Source organism: Tamandua tetradactyla, chromosome 17 (genome assembly GCF_023851605.1).
Source record: "Tamandua tetradactyla isolate mTamTet1 chromosome 17, mTamTet1.pri, whole genome shotgun sequence".
NCBI lineage: Eukaryota > Metazoa > Chordata > Mammalia > Pilosa > Myrmecophagidae > Tamandua > Tamandua tetradactyla.
Genome location: NC_135343.1, coordinates 26,661,547 through 26,683,301, shown reverse-complemented (window position 1 = coordinate 26,683,301; position 21,755 = coordinate 26,661,547). Strand labels below are relative to the sequence as shown.

General features: G+C 35.7%; 1 protein-coding gene across 2 annotated transcripts in view; it reads right to left on the bottom strand.

Moving 5' to 3' along the window:
- Positions 1-21,755, bottom strand: part of CIMIP6 (ciliary microtubule inner protein 6) — a 60,600-nt gene that overhangs the window by 2,517 nt on the left and 36,328 nt on the right. The window contains exon 4 of one of the 2 annotated variants that reach the window (XR_013164262.1): positions 18,090-18,220. The exons of the other annotated variant lie outside the window; for it this stretch is intronic. The gene's annotated coding sequence lies outside the window, so the exon portion shown is untranslated. The remainder of the gene's footprint in view (positions 1-18,089; positions 18,221-21,755) is intronic. 2 annotated transcript variants of the gene reach the window in all.

Here is a 21,755-nt window from a genome sequence, read left to right as displayed (position 1 = left end):
TCTTTTTTTCCCCATTAGCAGGAAAAAATGCTAATTGATAATATTTTCTTGATTTCCAATTGAGAGGGGCTACTCAAAATTCATTTTCTACTTTAATAATTAACTTTCTAACACAAAAATAACATCAGTTACCAAATATTTAATAAAAGTTTGTGGACAAAAATCAATGAAACTGAGAATGTTCTATCTACTAACAATTTTGTTTTTCTGCCAATTGGGAAAAAACTACCATTTTTGAGGGTGAAATCCAATGGTCCAGCATATAGAACACATCAGTGTTTTCAGAAACATATTTTGATAGCATCTTGGATAAAATAAAGCAGCTCCACATTTATGTATAAATCAGGTGGGATTAATGGTTAATCAAAAGCACAGACTTTGGGGTAAGAGAGATGTTTGCAAATTCCAATTCTACCACTCCTAGCTATGTGACTTTGGACAAATCACTTAACTTTACTGAGACTCAATTACGTCCTCTCTAAAATGATAATAACAATTCGCTTTCAGAATTGTAAGGATTAGAGATAATTTTTATAAAGCCTCTAGGATGTTGAGGTCAAATTGTGGAGAATCTTAAAGTTAAGCAATGGGCCAGCTCCTCTGTAGCCTGACAAATTAATTCTGGGAAGCCAAATTAATAAAGGGGGAGAGTGGGATGAATCTGAGGAACTATTTTTTTAAAAAAACAAAACCATGGTGGGTACAGGTAGTTCAGTGGTAGAATTCTCACCTGCCATGCGAGAGACCCGGGTTCGAGTCCTGGTCCATGCACTTCCCCAAAAAACAAACAAGCAAGCAAAATAAACAAACAAAAATTCAACAAATGGTGCTGCAATAATGGGATACTCACATGGAAAAATAATGAAATGTGATCCCACCATACAGCATACAAAAAAACAAACAAACAAACTTAAGAAACCCCTGGAGAGGCCAAAGGCTTTAGTGAACTGGTGTGAAGGGTTGGTGGCAGCTTAGAATGGAGTACAGCAAGGTCAGTTAAAGCCAAGGGAAGACAGGTTAGGGCGAGAGCCTTTAAAATCTATCCTTGAATTTCCTCCACAAAACCTCAAGAAGTTCACTATTTCCCAAGAATTACAGAAACTGGAAGCAATTGCCTGAACTATAACAGCATAGAAATCCATGGAGGATACAGAAGATGACATTAATATGAAGCAAGAGTCACATGAAAATGAAAACATTAAAGATGAAAAAGCATAATAGCTGAAACATTTAAAAAAATAAATGGAATAAATAACAAAGTTCATGAATTAGAAGATCAGACTGAGGAATTATCTCAGAAGGCAGAAAAAAAGCATAAGAATTAAAGATATAGAAGAAACGCTAGGAGATATGAAAAGTAGAAGTACCATCACCAAAGTTCAGGAGACCCAGAAAAAGAAATAGAGGGAAGAAAATATCTAAAGAAATAAATGGTGATAAATATCCAAAAATTAAAGATAAAAGGCCTTAGATTGAAAGGACATACAGAATACAAAACAGGAATAGCAGGGTGAGGTAAGTGAGGTGCACGGGGTGCAAAATTTGAGGAGGCATTTACATATACCTGAGAGTGAGTCCTTCATATAAGAAACTTTATAGAGATATTTAATGTCATCTGAGACAAAGAAAAACGAATAAAGCTTTCAAAGAGAAAAGGCAGGTAGCTTATAAAGGAGTAAGAAAAGGCAGGTAACTTATAAAGGAGTAAAAAGTAGATTGGTATGAAATATCTCAATAGCAACATTGGACACAAGATGATAGCTACATAATATTTTTTAAATATTAAAGGGAAGAGAACTTTGAACCTAGTATATCTGAACAACTCATTTAGCAATGAAACCAAAATAAAAAACTACTGGAGGCAAAGAAGGCCTCAGGAGAGTCACCATAAAACAGACCTACTTTGAAAAAGTTCTGAAGAAGAACTCAAAACTCATAATAGTTGGAGACTTCAATTCCCCACTCACATCAATGGATAGAATATCTAGAAGGGAGGATCAATAAAGAAACAGAAAATTTGAATAATACAATAAATGAACTAGACTTAACAGACATTTACAGAACATTACACCCACTAACAGCAGGTTACACATTTTTCTAAAGTGCTAATGAATCATTCTCAAGGACAGACTATATGCCAGGTCACAAAGCAAGTCTCAATAAATTTAAAAAGATGTGAAATCATACAAAACACTTTCTTGGATCAAAATGGAATGAAGTTGGAAATCAATAACAACAGGCAGAGGGCCAGAAAATTCACAAACAACACACTTATAAACAACCAGTGAGTCAAGGAAGAAATTACAAGAGAAATCAATAATAAGTAAATATTTCGAGGCAAATGAAAATGAAAATAGAACATATTAAAATTTATGGGACACCAAAGGCAGTGCTAAGAGGGAAATTTATTGCCCTAAATGTCTATATTAAAAAAGAAGAAAAAACAAAATTTGAGGAATTAACTGTTCACCTGGAAGAACAAGAGAAAGAACAACAAACTAGGCCCAAGCGAACAAAAGAAATAACAAAGATCAGAGCAGAAATAAATAAGAGAGAAAATCAACAAAATAAGATGTGGGTTCTTTGAGAAAATCAATAAAATCGATGTATCATTAGTTAGGCTGACAAAAAAAAAAAGAGGGAGGATGCAAAACAATAAAAACAGAAATGGAAGAGGGAACATAACCACTGACTCCACAGAAATAAAAAAGGTAATGAGCGGATTCCATGAGCAACTATAGGCTAGTAAACTAGACAGTGTAGATGAAATGGACAACTTCCTAGAAAAGCATGAACAACCAACATTGACTTGAGAAGAAATAGACAACCTCAACAAACAAAACACAAGTAAAGAGACTGACTCAGTCATTAAAAAGCTCCCCAAAAAGAAAAGTCCAGGACAAGATGGCATCATATGTGAATTCTACCAAGCATTCAAGAAAGAATTAGTACCAATCCTGCTCAAACCCTTCAAAAGAATTGAATAGCAGGGAAAACTACTTAACTGATTCTATGAAGCCAACATCATCCTAATACCAAAGTCAAACAAAGATACTATAAGAAAATTACAGACCAATCTCTTTAAAGAACATAGATGCAAAAATCCTCCACAAAATAATTGCAAATCAGACCCAGCAGCACATTAAAATAATTATACAGCATGACCAAGTGGGATTTATTCCAGGTACACAAGGCTGGTTCAACACAAGGAAATCAATTAATGTAATATATCATATCAATAAGTCAAAGCACGTTGATGCAGAAAAGGCATTTGACAAAATTCAACATCCTTTCTTGGTAAAAACATTTCAAAGGATAAGAAAAGAAGGCAGCCTTCTCAACATGATAAAGGGAATGTATGAAAACCTCACAGCTAACATCATTGTTACCAGGCAAAGACTGCAAGCTCCCCCTATAAGATTAGGAACAAGCCCAGGATGCTCACTGTTACCATGTCATTCGACACCGTGCTGGAAATTCTAACCAGAACAACTAAACAAGAAAAAGAAATAAAAGGCTTCCAAATTGGAAGGGAAGAAATAAAACTCTCACTGTTTGCAAATGATATGATACTATATGTTGAAAATCCAAAAAAATCTACAGAAGCTTCTAGAGCTAATAAATGAGAATAACAAAGTGCCAAGATATCAGATCAACACTCCAAAATCAGTAGTGTTTCTATACACTGGTATTGAGCAGTCTGAGGAGGAAATCAAGAAAAAATTCCATGTATAATAACAACCAAAAGAATCAAATATATAAGAATAAATTTAATTAAGGACACAAAGACTTATACACAGAAAAACTACAAGAAATTTCTAAAAGAAATCATGGAAGTCCTAAATAAATGGAAAGGCATAACATGCTCATGGATAGGAAGACAAAATATAGTTAAGATGTCAATTCTACCCAAATTGACTTATAGATTCAATGTAATACCAATTAAAATTCCAACAACTTACTGTGAAGAAATAGAAAAACCAATAACCAAATTTATTTGGAAGGGCACAGTGCCCTGAATAGCTAAAAATATCTTTAGAAGAAAAATAAAGTGGGAGGTCTCACACTACTTGACTTTAAAGCATAATACAAAGCTATGTGGTCAAAACAGCATTGTAAAACAAAACAAAACAGCATGGTACTGACATATAGATAGATATACTGACCAATGGAATAGAATAATGTTCAGATATAGAGCCTCTCATCTACAGACAATTGATCTTTTATAAGGCAGTCAAGCCAACTCAACGGGGACAGAGCATCGTCTTCAATAAAGGGTGTTTGGAGAAGTGGATATCCACAGAAAAAAGAATGAAAGAGGATTCATATATAACACACTACCAAAATGGATCAAAGACCTAAACATTAGAAGAAAATGTAGCAAAATATCTTAGAAATCTTGTGATAGGAGGTAGTTTCCTAGATCTTATACCCAAAGCACAAGCAATGGAAAAAGAATAGATGAATGTGATCTCCTAGAAATTAAACATGTTTGTGCATCAACGGACAGTATCAGGAAAGCAAAAGGCAGCATAGGCAATGGGAGAAAATATTGGGAAACCACATATCAGATTAAGGTTTAATATACAGAATACATAAAGTGATTCTACAACTCAACAACAAAAAGACAAATAACCCAATTTAAAAATGGGCAAAAAACCTCCCTGCTATATGGGACATGATATCCAGAGGTGAAAGACTCCTGGAAGACATGGGAGATCATTCCTAGGGATGAGTCTGGCCCTGGCACCATGGGATCAACAATGCCATCCTGACCAAAAGGGGGAAAAGAAGTGTAACTAATAAATATCAGTAGCTGAGAGAATTCAAATAGAGTCGAGAGGCTACTCTGGAGGTTGCTCTTAAGCAAGCTTCAGTTAGACATTGCTACCTATCATAACTTGCCAACCCCCAACCAAAACCATTCTGGCCAATCCTTAAGAACACCTAGGGCAATATATAAGATTCTACAAAGGTTCCACACACTAGGGTAGCTTTCCAGAAATCTACAACCTCCAGATGGGTCCCTGGACCAGATAAGTCTTAAAATATAGAGGGCCCAGCCTCTCCAAAACATCAGATAGTTCCATCTCCCCACCCCATATTACTGACAGTCCTTCCAGCATGAAAAAGTTAGAATGGCCATAGCCCAAATACCCCTAAAGAGTGGGATAGAAAGATCAAAGGTGATGATGTAATTATACAGAGAAGGTAGCATTTAACAAACGAATATGATTGCTGAATCATTAAATTGATATTTCTTTTAGTCTCCAGGATCTTAGAGTAGCTAGGAGTAAAAACGTCAAATTGTGGAATCGCAACCCATGCCAAACTCTGAAATCTGTTCTACAACTAATTGTGGTGCCATGCTTTGAAATTTATAGCTTTTTTGTATATATGCTATTTTTCACAAAAAAGAAAAAAAAGTTGATTGTGATGATAAAAAAAAAGTATTCCTTCTAGCCTCCAATATTCTGGAGCAGCTAGAAGGAAAAATCTGAGATGAGAGTATGGTAGCCCATGATAAACTCTGGGATCTGTCCTGCAACTACTTGTTGAAGAATGCTTTGAAAAGTATTGCTTTTTTTATTTCTTTGCTTAAAAAAGTTTTAAAAATGGGCAAAACAGATACTTTTTTGAAGATGAAATAGAAATGGCTCAAAAACATATGTAAAGATGCTCAGCTTCACTGGCTATTAGGGAAATGCAAATCAAAACCACAATGACACACCCAATAGAATGGCCATTATCAAAAAAGAAAACAAAATTTCAAGTATGGAGAGGATGTGGAAAAAGAGGCGCACATCCACTGTTGGGAATGTGAAATGGTACAACTGCTCTGGAAGGCAGTTTGGCATTTTCACAGGAAGCTAAGTATAGAACTGCCATATGATCCAGCAATCCCATTACTAGGTATATATTCAGAGGAACTGAAGGGACAGACACAAAAGGACATTTGCACACCTATGCTTATAGCAACATTATTTGCAATTGCTAAGAGTTGTAAACAGCCCAAATGTCTATCAATGGATGTGTGGCTACATAAGCTGTGGTATATATGTACAATGGAATATTACACAGCTGTAAGACAGAATAAAGTCATGAAGCATGTAACAATGTGGATGAACCTTGAAGACATGATGCTGAGTGAAATTAGCCAGAAACAAAACAACAACTACTAACTATACAGTCTCACTAATATGAACTAACACTAATGAGCAAACTTTCAGAGTTACAGTTAGGGACACAGGTTATAAGGAGATAGAAAGAGGGTGAGATTGGGGAGTTGATGCTGAAAGAGTACAGAATGTACAAGACGAATGATTGTAAAAATTCAGAAATGAATAGCACAATACTCTCTGACGGTAGCACAATAATAAGTACACTGAATGAAGCTGAACGTGAATATGGTTGAGGGAGAAGGCTGGGGGTACATATCACACCAGAAGGAAAGATAGAGGATTCAAACTTTGATAATATAACTTAGGAATGCCTAGAGTGGATAGTGATTGTGATTAAATGTACAAGTATAAGAATGTTTTTGCATGAGGGAGAATAAATGAACATCAACATTGCAATGTGTTGAAAATGGAATGGTATACAGGAAAAATATAATCAATGCGTTGTCTATAGTCAACAGTTACATTGTTTGTTTGTTTGTTTTTTCACATGGGCAGGCACTGGGAATCGAACCCAGGTCCTCTGGCATCGCAGGCAAGCATTCTTGCCTGCTGAGCCACTGTGGCCTGCCCAACAGTTACATTGTGATATGCTTCCACTAAATATAACAGAGGCATCATACCAAAGCGGGTATGAGATTCTTTGCAGAAAAGGAAATGTCTTCATATAGAGTTTGGTGGTGAAGTCATGGTTATGTAAAAAATTTCTTTACTTCAGTTGGATGGTATGATGTAAATAAAACTTTTAAAATGAACAGAGAGAAACAAGTGCTAGAGAAAATGTGGAGAAAGAGAACTTTCTATTCACTGTTGGTAGGGAAGCTGAGAGGTGCAGCCCCTTGGGAGGGCAGTGTGGTTGTTCCACAGGAGGCTAGGGGTGCTATATGATCCTATAACCCTGTTGCTAGGTATATACCTGGAAAAAACTGAGAGTGGGGACACAAGTGGACATTTGTACATTGGGGTTTACGGCTGCAGTGTTTGAGATCCACAATAGATGGAGTTGGCCTAAAGATACAATGAGGAATGGGAGGGGGAACTTGGGTGTATACTACTGAGCGGCTACAAGAAGGAATGAAGTTGTGAGGTATGCAGCTAGGTAAATGAACCTTGAGGCAGTATGTTGAATGAAATGTCAGAAACAAAAGACAAATACTATCATGCCTCACTCAATGTGGGCTAATTATAATATGCGAACTTGGAGAACTGAGTCAACAGCATGGGTTACCAGGATGGGGCCTATTGTAAAAGGTCCTAGATTGTAAGTTTTTATAGAAGTCACATCTATTTTGAAGTTGCAACTGTTATTTCTAAACTCTGAGATAATGAGCTATTTGTGTATACCTGGTCACTCCCTGAAACTTCGGGTATTTGTATGACACCCGAGTCTCAGAGTTAGAGCTGTGAAGCTATTGAAAGTCAGCCTAAGCCCATAAGCAACTGTTCAAAAAGTTGAAAAAGTGATCAGACATTGACTAGAGATATGAAAGGAGCTGATCTGGACAGGGCTAAGGTAAATCAGAATACAGAGTATAGTATGATATGGTTTAAATTTTAAAACTTCAACTTCGGTGTGAGACCAAAGGAAGAGATGTTCATTTGGTGCAAAATTTATATTCTGGGTAGCACATTATCTAAGTTAGCTTGTATGGTCAGTATTTGAACATCATAATCACATGGAATCTTGAATAGCGTGTGAGATCTTGTTGGTTTGTACAGGTTAGTGTGATGTGCCAATATATCCCAGAGTAATTTGGCTAGAGAATAAAAAAATTACTTGCAGAGTCCCTTTGGGGATTGGGAAGAAAGAAGGATATATTAAACTTCTCCATCTGGGGAATTCCTGATAGTCTCACAAGCAGTGGGAACAACCAATTCAATAGACTGAGCCCTTGATCTTGGGGCTCTCCCCTATGAAAATTATTTCTGCAAAGGAGAATCTAAGCGTACTTATAATTATACCTAAGACTCATCCCCAGAAAACCTCTTTTGTTGCCCAGATGTGGCCTCTTTCTCTAAGCCAGCTGGGCAGGTGAACTTACTGCCCTTTCCCCTACACAGGACATGACTCCAGGGGTGCAAGTTTTCCTGGCAACAAGGGACAGGACTCCTGGAGATGAGCCAGGACCCAGCATTATGGGATTGAGAAAGCCTTCTTGACCAAAAAGGGGAAGAGAGAAATGAGACAAAATAAATTTTCAGTGGCTGAGAGATTTCAAATAGAGTCAAGAGGTTATTTTGGAGATTACTGTTATGTATTATATAGACATCCCTTTTTAGTTTATGGTATATTGGAGTGGCTAGATGGAAGTACTTAAAACTGTTGAACTGTATTCCAGTAGCCTTGATTCTTTTTTTTTTTTAACTGACAAACAAAACAACATACAAACATGAACATTCTTAACATACAAACATTCCATACATGGTATACAATCAATGATTCACAATATCATCACATAGTAGTTTATTCATCACCATGATCATTTTTTAGAACATTTGCATCACTCCAGAAAAATAAAAAGAAAAAACTCATACATACCATACCCCTTCCCTCTCATTGACCACTAGTTTTTCCATCTACCCAATATATTTTAATACAATATATATTGTTCCCTCTACTTTTTTTCTATACTCCTTACCACACCCTTTCATTGATCACTAGTATTTTGATCTACTCAATTTGTTTTCACATTTGTTCCCCCTATTATTTATTTATATTTAATCCATACTTTTTACTCATCTGTCCATACCATAGATAAAAGGAGTATCAGACACAAAGTTTTCACAATCACATAGTCACACTGTGAGAGCTATATCATTACATTCATCTTCAAGAAACATGACCCCAGTAGCCTTGATTCCTGAAGATGATTGTGTAACTATATAGCTTTTCCAGTGTGACCGTGTGATTGTGAAAACCTTGTGTCTAATGCTCCTTTTATCAGGGTATGGACAGATGAGTAAACAAATGTGGAGAAAAAAATAATGGGAGGAAGAGGTAAAAAAATTGGGTAGATTGAAATACTAGGGGTCAATGAGAGGGAGGCTTAAGGAGTATGGGATATATGAGTTTTTTCGTTTTATTTCTTTACTGGAGTGATACAAATGTTCTAAAATGATCATGGTGATGAATACACAACTATGTGACAATATTCTGAGCCATTTTGTATATTTTGCATGGACTGCATATGTGTGAAGATATTGCAATAAAAATATTTTTAAAAAATGAAGGAGAGGTGGAGGGAGGTAAGATTGCCACACAGCGAGTTGTGGAATTTAGGTAGGCCTCTACCACAGCTTGTAAATAGCCAGGAACTATCTGGAACAACTGTTTAGGGGACTTCTGTGACTGGAGATACACTGTATACCAGTCTGGAATGGGTGGAATGGCAAATCCCAAGAACTGTAAGTCTCCCAAGTCATGAAGGCTGGCACCCCTCATCCACTGGCATGGCAGGCTATCTTGGAGTTGTTTCCCTGAGGGAAAATGAAGAAGCCTCTATTAGGAGCAAGGAAGGTAGCTCAATGAAGCTCCAACTGCAGAATTAATTATAGAATTCGGACTTCTAAACACAAGCTCTGGATATACAAGCACAATACTATCTGATTGAAACACAATATTCTAAGTGCGTTGAACAAAGATGAGCATGAGTTTGGTTGAAAGAAGAAGGCAAGGGGCATGTATGACATCAGAAGGAAAGATAGAAGATAAATACTAGGACTGTATACCTTAGTGAAACCTAGAGTGGGATTAAATATACAAATATAAGAATGCTTTTATATGAGGGAGAACAAATGAATAATGTCAACATTGCAAGGTGTTGATGGGACTGTATATGGAAAAAATACAATTAATGCAAACTAGAGTCTATAGTGAACAGTAACAATGTAATATGCTCCCAGTAAATGTAACAAAGGAAATATACTAAAGCTAAATGTCAATAGGATGGGATATAAGGGAAGGTATGGGATTCCCCATGTTGGTGTTGCTATTTATCCTTTCTTTAAAAAATATTAATTTTTCTTTATTTTTTATTCTTCATTTTCTTCTTCTTCTTCCTTTTTTTCTTTCTTTGCAGAACAAATGGAAATGTCCTCATACAGATTGAGGTGATGAGTGCATAACCGGGAACCAATGACTGTTTACTTAATATACATTTTATAGTATGTGAATAAAACTGCTTAAAAAATAAACAGAAAGATAAAAGTGCTTCAGAAAATGTGGAGAGAGGGTTGTACTATTCCCTATCCACTTTTGGTAGGGAAGTAGAATGGTGCAGCCCATATGCGTATGCGGTGTTCCAAAGAAGGCTAAGTTTAGGATTACTATATGATCCTGCAACCCTGTTATTAGGTATAGACTTGGAAGAACTGAAAGCAGGGAAGAACAAATAAACATTTGCACACCTGTATTTATGGTGGTAGTATTCATGATTTGCAATGGATGGAGGTGGCCTAAGGGTACACTGACTGATGAGCAGAAGGTTGAAGTGTAGTGTATAGATACAATAGAATGTCAAGTGGCTGCAAGAAAGAATGAAGTTGTGAAGCATCCAATTAGGTAAATGGACCATGAGGCAATATGTTGAATGAAACAGGCTAGAAGCAAAAAGAAGAACATTGTAACACTTCATTAATATGGACTAACTATGATGTGCAAATTCTGAGAATTGATTCCAAGATAACAGGTTATAAGGGAAGGCTTATTGTAAAGGTTCCTAGATCATAAGTTCTTATAGCAGTCACATCTATTCCTGAGTTTTAGAAACCTATTTCTAAATTCTGAGATGCTGAGCTCTTTTTCACAACATGGTCAGTCCCTAGAACTTTGGGTATCTGTGTGACACCTGTGCCTTCAGAGCTAGAGACAGTTTAAAAATCTGAAAAAAGTTCAGACCTCAGTTACAGATATGGATGAAGCAGATATGGTTAGGACTAAAATAAATCAGACTAAAGGGTAAAAGACGATATTGTGTTTTAAAACTTCAACTTCTATGTGAGACCAATGGAAGAGATGCTTATTTGGTGTAAAATTTGTATTTTGGATAGCACATTAATTTAATTTATATGGCCAGTTTAAGATCAAACACCATAATTACATGGGATCTTAAATAGGGCGTGAGATCTTTTTGGCTTGTACAGGTTAGTGTGCTGCCCCAATACATCCCAAAGTAATTTTGGCAGAATAAAGCAAGTACTTGCAAAGTCCCCTTGAGGCACTGGGGAAAAAACATGGAAATATTAAACTTACCCACCTGGGGAATGCCTGATATTCTTGCAAGCATTGGGGACGACCAATTTAATAGGTCAAGCTCTCAATCTTGGGGCTTTCCCTTATGAAATTTATTTGCTCAAAGGAGAAGCTAAGCCTACATAATAATGACACCTAAGAGTCACCCCCAGAGAACCTCTTTTGTTGCTTAGATGTGTACTCTCTCTTGAAGCCAGATCTGCAGGTAAACTCTCTGCCCTACCCCCTATATGGGGCATGACTCCCAGGGGTGTAAATCTCTCTGGCAATATGGGTCATGATTCCTGGGGATGAGCCTGGCCCTGGCATCATGGGATTGAAAAAGTCTTCTTGACCAAAAGGAGGAAGAAAAATGAAACAAAGTACAGTTTCAGTGATTGAGAGATTTCAAATAGAGAGGTCATTCTGAAGGTTATTCTTATGCATTATATAGATATCCCTTTTCAGTTTTTAGTGTATTCAAATAGCTAAAAGAAAATACTTGAAATGGTTGAACTGTATTCCAGTAACCTTGATTCTTGAAGACAACTTTATAACTATATAGCTTTTATAGAATGATCAGGTAAGTGTGAAATCTGTGTGGATAACACTCACTTTATCCAGTGTATGGATAGATGAATAAAAAAAAAAGGACAAAAATAAATAAATAATGGGGGGATAAGGGGTATGGGATATTTGGGGTGTTCTTCCACACTTTTATTTTTATTCTTATATGTATTTTTTTTTGAGTAACAAAAATATTCAAATATTGTGGTGATGAATGCACAACTATGATGATACCATGAACCAATGATTGTATACTTTGGATGATTACCTGGTATGTGAATATCTCAATAAATTGCATTAAAAAATGAAAGAGAAATTAAGACCTTCCAAGATAAACAAAAATTGAGATAGTTCATTGTTTATATACCTGTCCTATAAGATATATTAAAAGGAGTCTTTCAGGCTGAGATGAAGGACACTAGATAGTAACTCAGTCACATGATTAAAGGTAACTATATAGGTAAATATACGACACAGAATAAATATATTTTTTTGGTAACACTTTTTTTTCCTATTGATGTAAAAGGCAACTCCAGAAAACAATAATCATAAAACTGTGCTGATTGGTGTATAATTTATAAAGATCTAATTTGTAAGATAATATTAACACTGGTGTGGAGGAGGAATGGAATTATATAGGAGCTAAGTCTTTCTATACTATAGAAATTAAGTTCACGTTAATCTGAACTAGATTGTTATAAATTAAGAGGTTAACTGTAATCCCTAAAACGGTCACTAAGAAAATCACTCAAGAAATACAGTAAAAAAATAAACAAAAAGAAACAAAAGCCAAAGGAATTAAAATAGTATAACAGAAAAATATCTAACACAAAAGAGTGAAGTTAGATTCCTATCTCACAGCATCTGTAAAAATTAATTCAAAATAGAGAACCCTTAATGTAAGAAGTAAAATCAAAAAAGTCTTAGAAGAAAATGTAGAAGTAAATCTTCATTACCTTCGATTAGGTAATGTTTTCTTTAAATATGACACAAAAAATACAAGACACAAAAGTTAAAACAAGTGGATCTCATCAAAATTTAAAACTTCTATGCTTTAAAGGAACCTATCAAGTATAAAGACATCCACAAAATGGTAGGAAATATTTGCAAATCACATATCTGATAAGGAACAATATTAGAGTACAATATTCTTCTTTAGATATGGTATCACTAAAAGTGTAGGCAGCATTGGATTAAAAAGTCAAGAAATGCTTGAAGAAAAGTAGGAGGAAATTTTAGAAATACTTAGAAGTACTTAGAAAATGGTTATCAAAGCAGAACAGGTGTCTGATAAAGTCCAGAGACAGTTATACTGGTTAGAGTACTATACTGGGACAAAATTTGGGAAAAGCAGGTGTCAAAGAGTTTGAGAAACCATTTGAAGGACATCAGAGATAAGTACATAGGAATTAGATGGGTGGACAAGGAAGCTTTCAACATTCAAACAGCAGTCTGAGTGTTGAGGGTCAGGAAACAGAGGCAAGTAGTCTGAAGAGCATAGGATTCCAACTCCAAGCAGCAAATTTGAGTAGTAAGTAGACAGAAGACATGAGCCAAAAAAGGCTAAATTCAGCCCCAAGCTGGATATGTCTTAGATGCTTCCAATCTCAGGTTAAAATCCAATGCCAGAAATTTTCAACACCTGAAAAACCTCTGCAGCTCAGACTACAAGCTCCATCCATCTCCTGGAAAGAAAACTTTAAGTATGATGAATTTAAGTTACATATAGAGGTTTTAGAAAATGAAATGCATAAAGTAACATTTCTATCATCATTAAAAGCTCTCTACAATGATCAAAGCAATACCTAGGCATCTATCAGATGTAATATAAATAGCACATTATTCAATTTTTGTTCTAGGATAACAAATAAAGATTGGTTATAGAGTAGTTATTTTTTTTCAAACAAATACTTTAATAAAATTTAAAACCAATATTCTAGGATTCACATTCTACTTCTAAAATAAATGACTGATAAATTGTTTTAATTCTGGGAAGGTTTAAAAATGAATAATGAAATGATAAGGTAAATAAAGTCTAATATAATTTTTAAAATTTTTTATTAATTAAAAAAAATTACAAGAAACACAAACATTCCCAACACATACACTCAGCAATTCACAATATCATCACATAGTTGCATATTCATCAACATGATCATTTCCCAGAAGATTAGCATCAATTCAGAAAAAGAAATAAAAAGACAACAGAAAAATATAACAAACAGGAAAAAAAAATTTTACATGCCATACCCCTTACTATCCCTTTCATTGATCACTAGCATTTCAAACTAAATCTATTTTAACATTTATTCCCCCTATTATTTATTTTTATTCCATATGTTCCTCTCATCTGTTGACAAGGTAGATAAAAGGAGCATCAGACACAAGGTTTTCACAATCACACAGTCACATTGTGAAAGCTACATCATTATACAATCATCATCAAGAAACATGGCTACTGGAACACAGCTCTACATTTTCAGGCAGTTCCCTCCAGCCTCTCCATTACGTCTTGGATAACAAGGTGATATCTACTTAATGCGTAAGAATAACCTCCAGGATAACCTCTCGACTCTGTTTGGAATCTCTCAGCCATTGACACTTTGTCTCATTTCACTCTTTCCCCTTTTGGTCGAGAAGGTTTTCTCAATCCCTTGATGCTGGATCTCAGCACATTCTAGAATTTTTCTCAATCCCTTGATGCTGAATCTCAGCTCATTCTGGGATTTCTGTCCCATGCTGCCAGGAAGATCAACACCCCTGGTAGTCATGTCCCACGTAGACAGGGGGAGGGTGGTGACTCTGCTTGCTGTGCTGGCTGGAGAGAGAGGCCACATCTGAGCAACAAAAGAGGTTCTCTTGGGGGTGACTCTTAGGCTTAATTTTAAGTAGGCTTGACCTATCCCCTGTGGGGTTAAGTTTCAGATGAACAAACCCCAAGACTGGGGGTTCAGCCTATAGCTTTGGTTGTCCACACTGCTTGTGAGAATATCAAGAATTCAACTTGGGGAAGTTGAGTTTTCCCCCGTTCTCACCATTCCCTGAAGGGGACTTTGTAAATACTTTTCCACTCACTAATCAAATCACTCTGGGATTCATCAGGGCATCACCTGGACAAACCAACAAAATCTCATATCCTATACAAAGTTCCATGTACTTAAGTTGTTCAATCAACTATCTACATAAGTTATATTAGGAGATGCACTAGTCAAAGTATAGATTTGTACCAAATAAACATTTTTTGCTTTAGTCTCACACATTAGTTGAAATTTTAAAATATTAAGTACCATCTATTTTCAGCATACTGCAGTAATGACATTCTTTTGTTCTTCCTTATGCAAAAACATTTTTTAAATTTGTACATTTAGTCACTATCATTATACACTCTAGGCATTCCTAGATGACACCATCTCAATCTTTATCGTCTATCTTTCTTTGTGATTTCATTTATGCCCCAGCCCTCCTCCCTCTATCATTCTCATATGCAGCTTCATTCAGTGTTTCAACATAATTGTATTACAGTTAGGTAATATTGTGCTGTCCATTTCTGAGTTTTTATATTCAGTCCTGTTGCACAATCTGCATCCCTTCAGCTCCAATTACCCAATATCTTACCCTATTTCTGTCTCCTGATGGTTTCTGTTACCAAGGAAATATTCTAAGTTTATTCACTAATGTCAGTTCATATCAGTAACACCATACAGTATTTGTCCTTTTGTTTCTGGCTAATCACACTCAGCATAATGTCCTTAAGGTCCATTCATGTTGTTACATACTTCATAACTTTTTTCTGTCTTACAGTTGCATACTATTCCATCTTATGTAAATGTCACAGTTTGTTTAGCCAACTGTCTGTTGATGGACATTTTGGCTGTTTCCATCTCTTGGTAATTGTTAATAATGCTGCTATAAACATTGGTGTTTAAATGTCCATTTGTGTCCTTGTCCTTGTGTCCTTTGAGTAGACACAGCATATAGATGGGTCCTGTTTTTTAATCCATTCTGCCAGACTATGTCTTTTGATTGGAGAGTTTAATCCATTAGCATTCAGTGTTATTACTGCATGGGTAGTACTTTCTTCTATTTTGCCTTCTGGATTTTATGTGCCATATCTAATTTTCCTTCTTTTTACCTTTACTAATAGTCTTCCTTTCTACACTCTTCTCCACACCTCTCTCTTCTGTCTTCATATCTGTCTCTAGTGTTCCCTTTAGTATTTCTTGCAGAGCTGGTCTCTTGGTCACAAATTCTCTCAGTGATTTTTTGTCTGAAAATGTTTTCATTTCTCCCTCATTTTTGAAGGACAATTTTGCTGGATATAGAATTCTTGGTTGGCAGTTTTTCTCTTTTAATAATTTAGATATATTATCCCACTGTCTTCTCGCCTCCATGGTTTCTGCTGAGAGATCTGCGCATAGTCTTATTGGGCTTCCCTTGTATGTGATGGATTGCTTTTCTCTTGCTGCTTTCAAGATCCTCTCTTTCTCTTTGACCTCTGACATTCTGATTATTAAATGTCTTGGAGTATGTCTATTTGGATCTATTCTCTTGGGGGTACACTGCACTTCTTGGATCTGTAATTTTAAGTCTTTCATAAGAGTTGGGAAATTTTCAGTGATAATTTCCTCCATTAATTTTTCTCCTCCTTTTCCCTTCTCTTCTCCTTCTGGGACACCCACAACACATATATTCGTGCACTTCATATTGTCTTTCAATTCCCTGAGTCCCTGCTCATATTTTTCCATTTTTTCCCCTATGGTTTCTGTTTCTTGTCGGATTTCAGATGTTCCGTCCTCCAGTTCAGAAATCCTACGTTCTGTCTCTCGAAATCTACCATTGTAGGTTTCTATTGTTTTTTTCATCTCTTCTACTGTGTCCTTCATTCCCATAAGTTCTGTGATTTGTTTTTTCAGACTTTCAGTTTCTTCTTTTTGTTCTTTCCTTGCCTTCTTTATATCCTCCCTCAATTCATTGATTTGGTTTTTGATGAGGTTTTCCATGTCTGTTCGTACATTCTGAATTAATTGTTTCAGCTCCTGTATGTCATTTGAATTGTTGGTTTGTTCGTTTGACTGGGCCATATCTTCAATTTTCGTAGTGTGATTTGTTATTTTTTGCTGGCGTCTAGGCATTTAATTACCTTAATTAGTTTATTCTGGAGACTGCTTTCACTTCTCTTATCTAGGGTTTTCTTGCTGGATGAATTTGTTGTCTATCTGTTCTTTGACATTCTGTTCAGCTTTATCTGGACCTTTAGCTTAAGTTTTGTTTAACACAGGAGAATTTTTCAGTTCTTGTTTTCTTGTTTCTTGCCCGGCTTGTATGGTGCCTCCCCCCCACACACACACTTAGGAGGGTCTACTTAGATATTATAGACCCCAGCCAGATCTTCCCAGACCAAATTGACCTTCTATCAGGAGGAAAGAGTCACCTGCATCGGTTTTCCCTGACGGTGAGACCCAGCAGGTTGAAAGACTTTCCTGTGAAGTCTCTGGGCTCTGTTTTTCTTATCCTGCCCAGTATGTGGCACTTGTTTGACTGCAGGTCCCACCAGCATAAGATGATGCGGTACCTTTAACTTTGGCAGACTCTCCCTGATGGGGGTGTGGTGGAGACAGAGGAGAGGTTGTAGGCTGGTTTTAATGGCTTCAAATAACCAATCCCTGGTGTCTGAATTCCTTGATGGAGGGATTCCACCTGGGTGGGGCTTCACCCCTCCCCTGGGGAAGGCACAGGCTCCAGATAAGCCCCCCAAAGAGCTCACTTCTGCCTATGCCTGGGGCAGCTGCAGCCTGAAAAGTCCTGCCGCTGTATCCAGAGGCAGTCAAGCCTTTGTAGATACACAGCCACAAAAACCTCTGTTTCCTTCTTTTTTTCCCCCCCTTTTTCTGTCAGTCCTGCCCCCTTGGCACCGGGGCAAAAATGAGCAACCTCCGCTTTGATCAGGTTCACCTAAGCTGGGGGCCTATTTTTAGTAGTCAGAATTTGTTAATTAGTTCCACAATTGGTGTTTGATTGTGCCCAGTCCCTGCTGCTGGTAAAGTCCTTTCCTTTCCCCTCTGGGAAGCGGCCTGTGGGGTGGGGCGCTGGCCATGGCAGCTTTGGGAACTCACGGTTCTGGGGGGTGCTTGCAGCTGGTCCAGCTGGTCCAGACTGGGATATGCTGTGTGTCTGGTCACTGATGTGGCCCCAGGAGCTATTCTGTACTGTTTCTGGTTATTTAGTAGTTGTTCTGGAGGACGAACTAAAATGCACACATTGTTAAGCCGCCATCTTGACCCGGAAGTCAAGTCTAATATAATTTAAAATTTGTTATTTAATATGTCATATCAAAGATAATAACAGTATATTGTTATTTAATATATCATATCAGAAGATAATAACAGTATATAATATATATTATTATATATAGTATATAATTATATATTATATAATATATAATAGTTTGCTGGCATTGAGCTGACAATTTGTTTTAATATGAATAAGCTTATAAACAGTATCAGATGTTTAAGATAACTGAATTTACTGCATTAATAGGTTTAATTTATTAGATTTACAAGAACTGTTTAAGTTTTGGGGAAGGTTATGATTATTAAGGTTTAGGTTTTCTTTCTCATGTATTTTAAGTGCTTAAGAAAACAGAATATAATGAAATCAACAAACTCAGTTTAAAATGTTAATATAATTTAACTGACTATTATTTATGCGACCTAATTAAGGGCAATTTCTTTTTTTCAACTTGAATTAAACATTGGGGGAAAAGTGAAAGTTATTATGCTTATATTTTCTACTATTTAAAAATTAAAGGCTTACAGAAAGAATTAATGTTTTCATTTGTAATATTAAAACTGGAATATTAATTTAAATTATAATTAACTGTAAATAATTTTTTCTATATACAAAGTCCCCCTTTGAACATTAAAAACCTTAAATTGAGACAGATTACTCTAAAAAAATTAACAATTGGACTGTCTGCAGACTTGACATAACAATAAAATCCAGAAGACAATGGAATAATATCTTCAAAGTATAAAAGGTAAATGACTGTGAACTCAAAATTCTATACCCAGCTATACTTTCATTCACTTAAGAGGTCAACTTAAAGACATTTTTCAGACAAAGAAATATGGAAAATTTACTTTCTAAGTGAGAACTATTTTAAAATATGGTGGCTCCAGTGAGTTAAGTATTCACATCCTCAGTTCCTGCATGAGCTGCCATATAAGAAATCCAGCTTTCCTGCTGAAGAAACTACATGGAGAGGGAGAGACCCAATCATTCTACCATCTCAACTGATTCCAGGGTTCAGAGGACCTGCCAGCTGAATACAGACACACAAGTGTCAATTGTGACCAATGTATCATACTAATTCAAGGCATTAATAAGGTGGTATATAGGAACTCTACATTTTATCATGATTTGTCTGTAAACCTATAACTTCTATAATTAAAAAAATCATTTCTTCACTGGGACTAATAGAGGGAAATGAAAGGCAATCTTAGCTATTATAGAGGGAAATTCCTAACTCAGACATTAAACCTATTAAAGTTAGACATAACTACCATGTTCAATTTTGCAAACATATTAGGCTTTTAAAGAAATCCAGAATAATGAAACACATCTAAGAGTGAAAACACCAAAGAAGATATTCAGGTTCTCAGGGGCTAATGTACTTAAGAATCCAAACTGGACCCAAAGCAATTACTTGAAAGAAGCCTTGTTAGAGGAGAAGTATGAAAAATAAGGTGGCATCTATGAAAAATATTTGAAATCCATTCTTTCTTAGAAACTTGATCTAATTTAAAAAATAATTTTCTAAACAAGGATACACCAAACCAGTTAGTATCTTGCCATTTATACTTTATCAACAAAGCCAGGATTAATTCAATTCCACAACTTGCTCCTTATATTAGTGGGAATTTAGCAGCTTTTATTTTGCTTAGCTAACTTTTTGTTCGTCTGCTTAAAAACAATCATCGATAATATTTTTCTATTAGAAACTCTACTTTTCTCAAAAGTATCGCTCTCATATAAAAAGATTATTAATATAAAAATAATAGTACAGGGTGGTGTGACAGTGGCTCACTGGCAGAATTCTCACCTGCCGTGCCAGAGACCTGGGTTTGATTTCTGGTGTCTGCCCTTGAAAAAAAAAATTTTTTTTTAACAATAATAATAGTACAAATTTTCAAAATATAATGAAAAAAGAAACGTGAACATAACTATAGAAAATTATGATTATGTTATATACCTTGGTGCAGTAGAAGCAACACAATTAATTTTATCACTATGCCTGAATTTGCAATTCAAAAGAACATTATAATATCAAATAATTGCTAAACAACCAAAGTTTCATTTAAGTATGAAGTACCTATATACAAATTATATAAGCCTTTCTAATTTGTAAAGTTTTATTTTACAAAACACTTATTCTCATGTGGACCCAGATGTGAGGAGCAAAGCCATTTGTTAAAGTGACCAGTGGACGGCAGCCAGGAAATTGTGTGGTGGAACAAGACATAAAGGGCACTTTCACTGTCAGCAGAAGATAACATCACTGAAATGCCAAAGACCAAGCATAATTAAGTGGGCTGATGAAACAGAATTACTATAAAATGACTTTTAATTGGTATTAAGGCATGTTTATATACTCATTTACTATGTTTATATGAATATATATATATAAATGGGCATATATAGACAAGTTTATATGCATATGTTTACACGTTACATTAAAATATTTTCATTATTTTAATCATTTTCATCTAGTACCCCAACACTAATATATGAATAAATTACAGTCCTAGATTGTATCAGGTATGCTGGTTTAGATTACACTATGATTTTAAATGAAACGATCTGTTGAATAATGCATAATTATTCATTAAACCAATAAAAAGCCAGATAATTCTGCCACAACATTACAGTAGGGCTTAGGAATTAAAGCCAACAGATTCCTCTCTAGCAGGGATTCAAGTGGTATAAGATAAGGCTGAAAACAGGATTGCCTGAGCGTCTTTAAAAGGAGCAGCTGAACCCTCAGATTTTCTACTCTCAATTCACGCAGAAATTTGTAGGATTCCTCTCTGGAAAAATTGATTAGACCAAGAGTACAGACCTACAAACACTGACTTTGGGAGGTATCCTTTTGAAGTGGCTGGACTTTTGCCTGATTGCCCTAGAACAAAGCCTATCTCTCTAGTCTCAACTCCCACTACTTTCCTCACATCCTTCACTGAACTAGAGGAGAAGCAACATGTCCTTAAACCAAAGGACTGGACCCAATTAGCTGGTAATCAAAAAATCAGCTCAAGCAAAGTCATAAAAAATGATATGTACCATTCTTGGATATTTCGACAGTTCATTCACCAAATTTTTGTTGGAGTGTCAAGGCATTTTCTTTGAGGAAGTACCCATTGATTGAATTCTACTTTGTTTCTTATACAAACCACAAGCCTAATACATCTTTTCCAGTTTTCATTTCTTAAACACAGAATGAAAACTTAAAGATGTGAAGAAAATGAGAACAGAATCCTTCAAGATTTTTTAATTTGCCCCCAGCTTATCTTTGATAGTTATTTTGCCCCTCTCCTTTTTTTTCTTTTTGGTGATTACCCTTTTATCCATGTATTCAACTTTGCTTTATAGAAACTGTTTCTTTTCATAACAGACTTTAATTCACAAGCACATAATTATGGAACTACAATAGCAAGTATAATAGAAATGTCAGTTTAGAATCAAGCATGACTTCTAGAGAGTATTAGGACTTCCTTGATCCT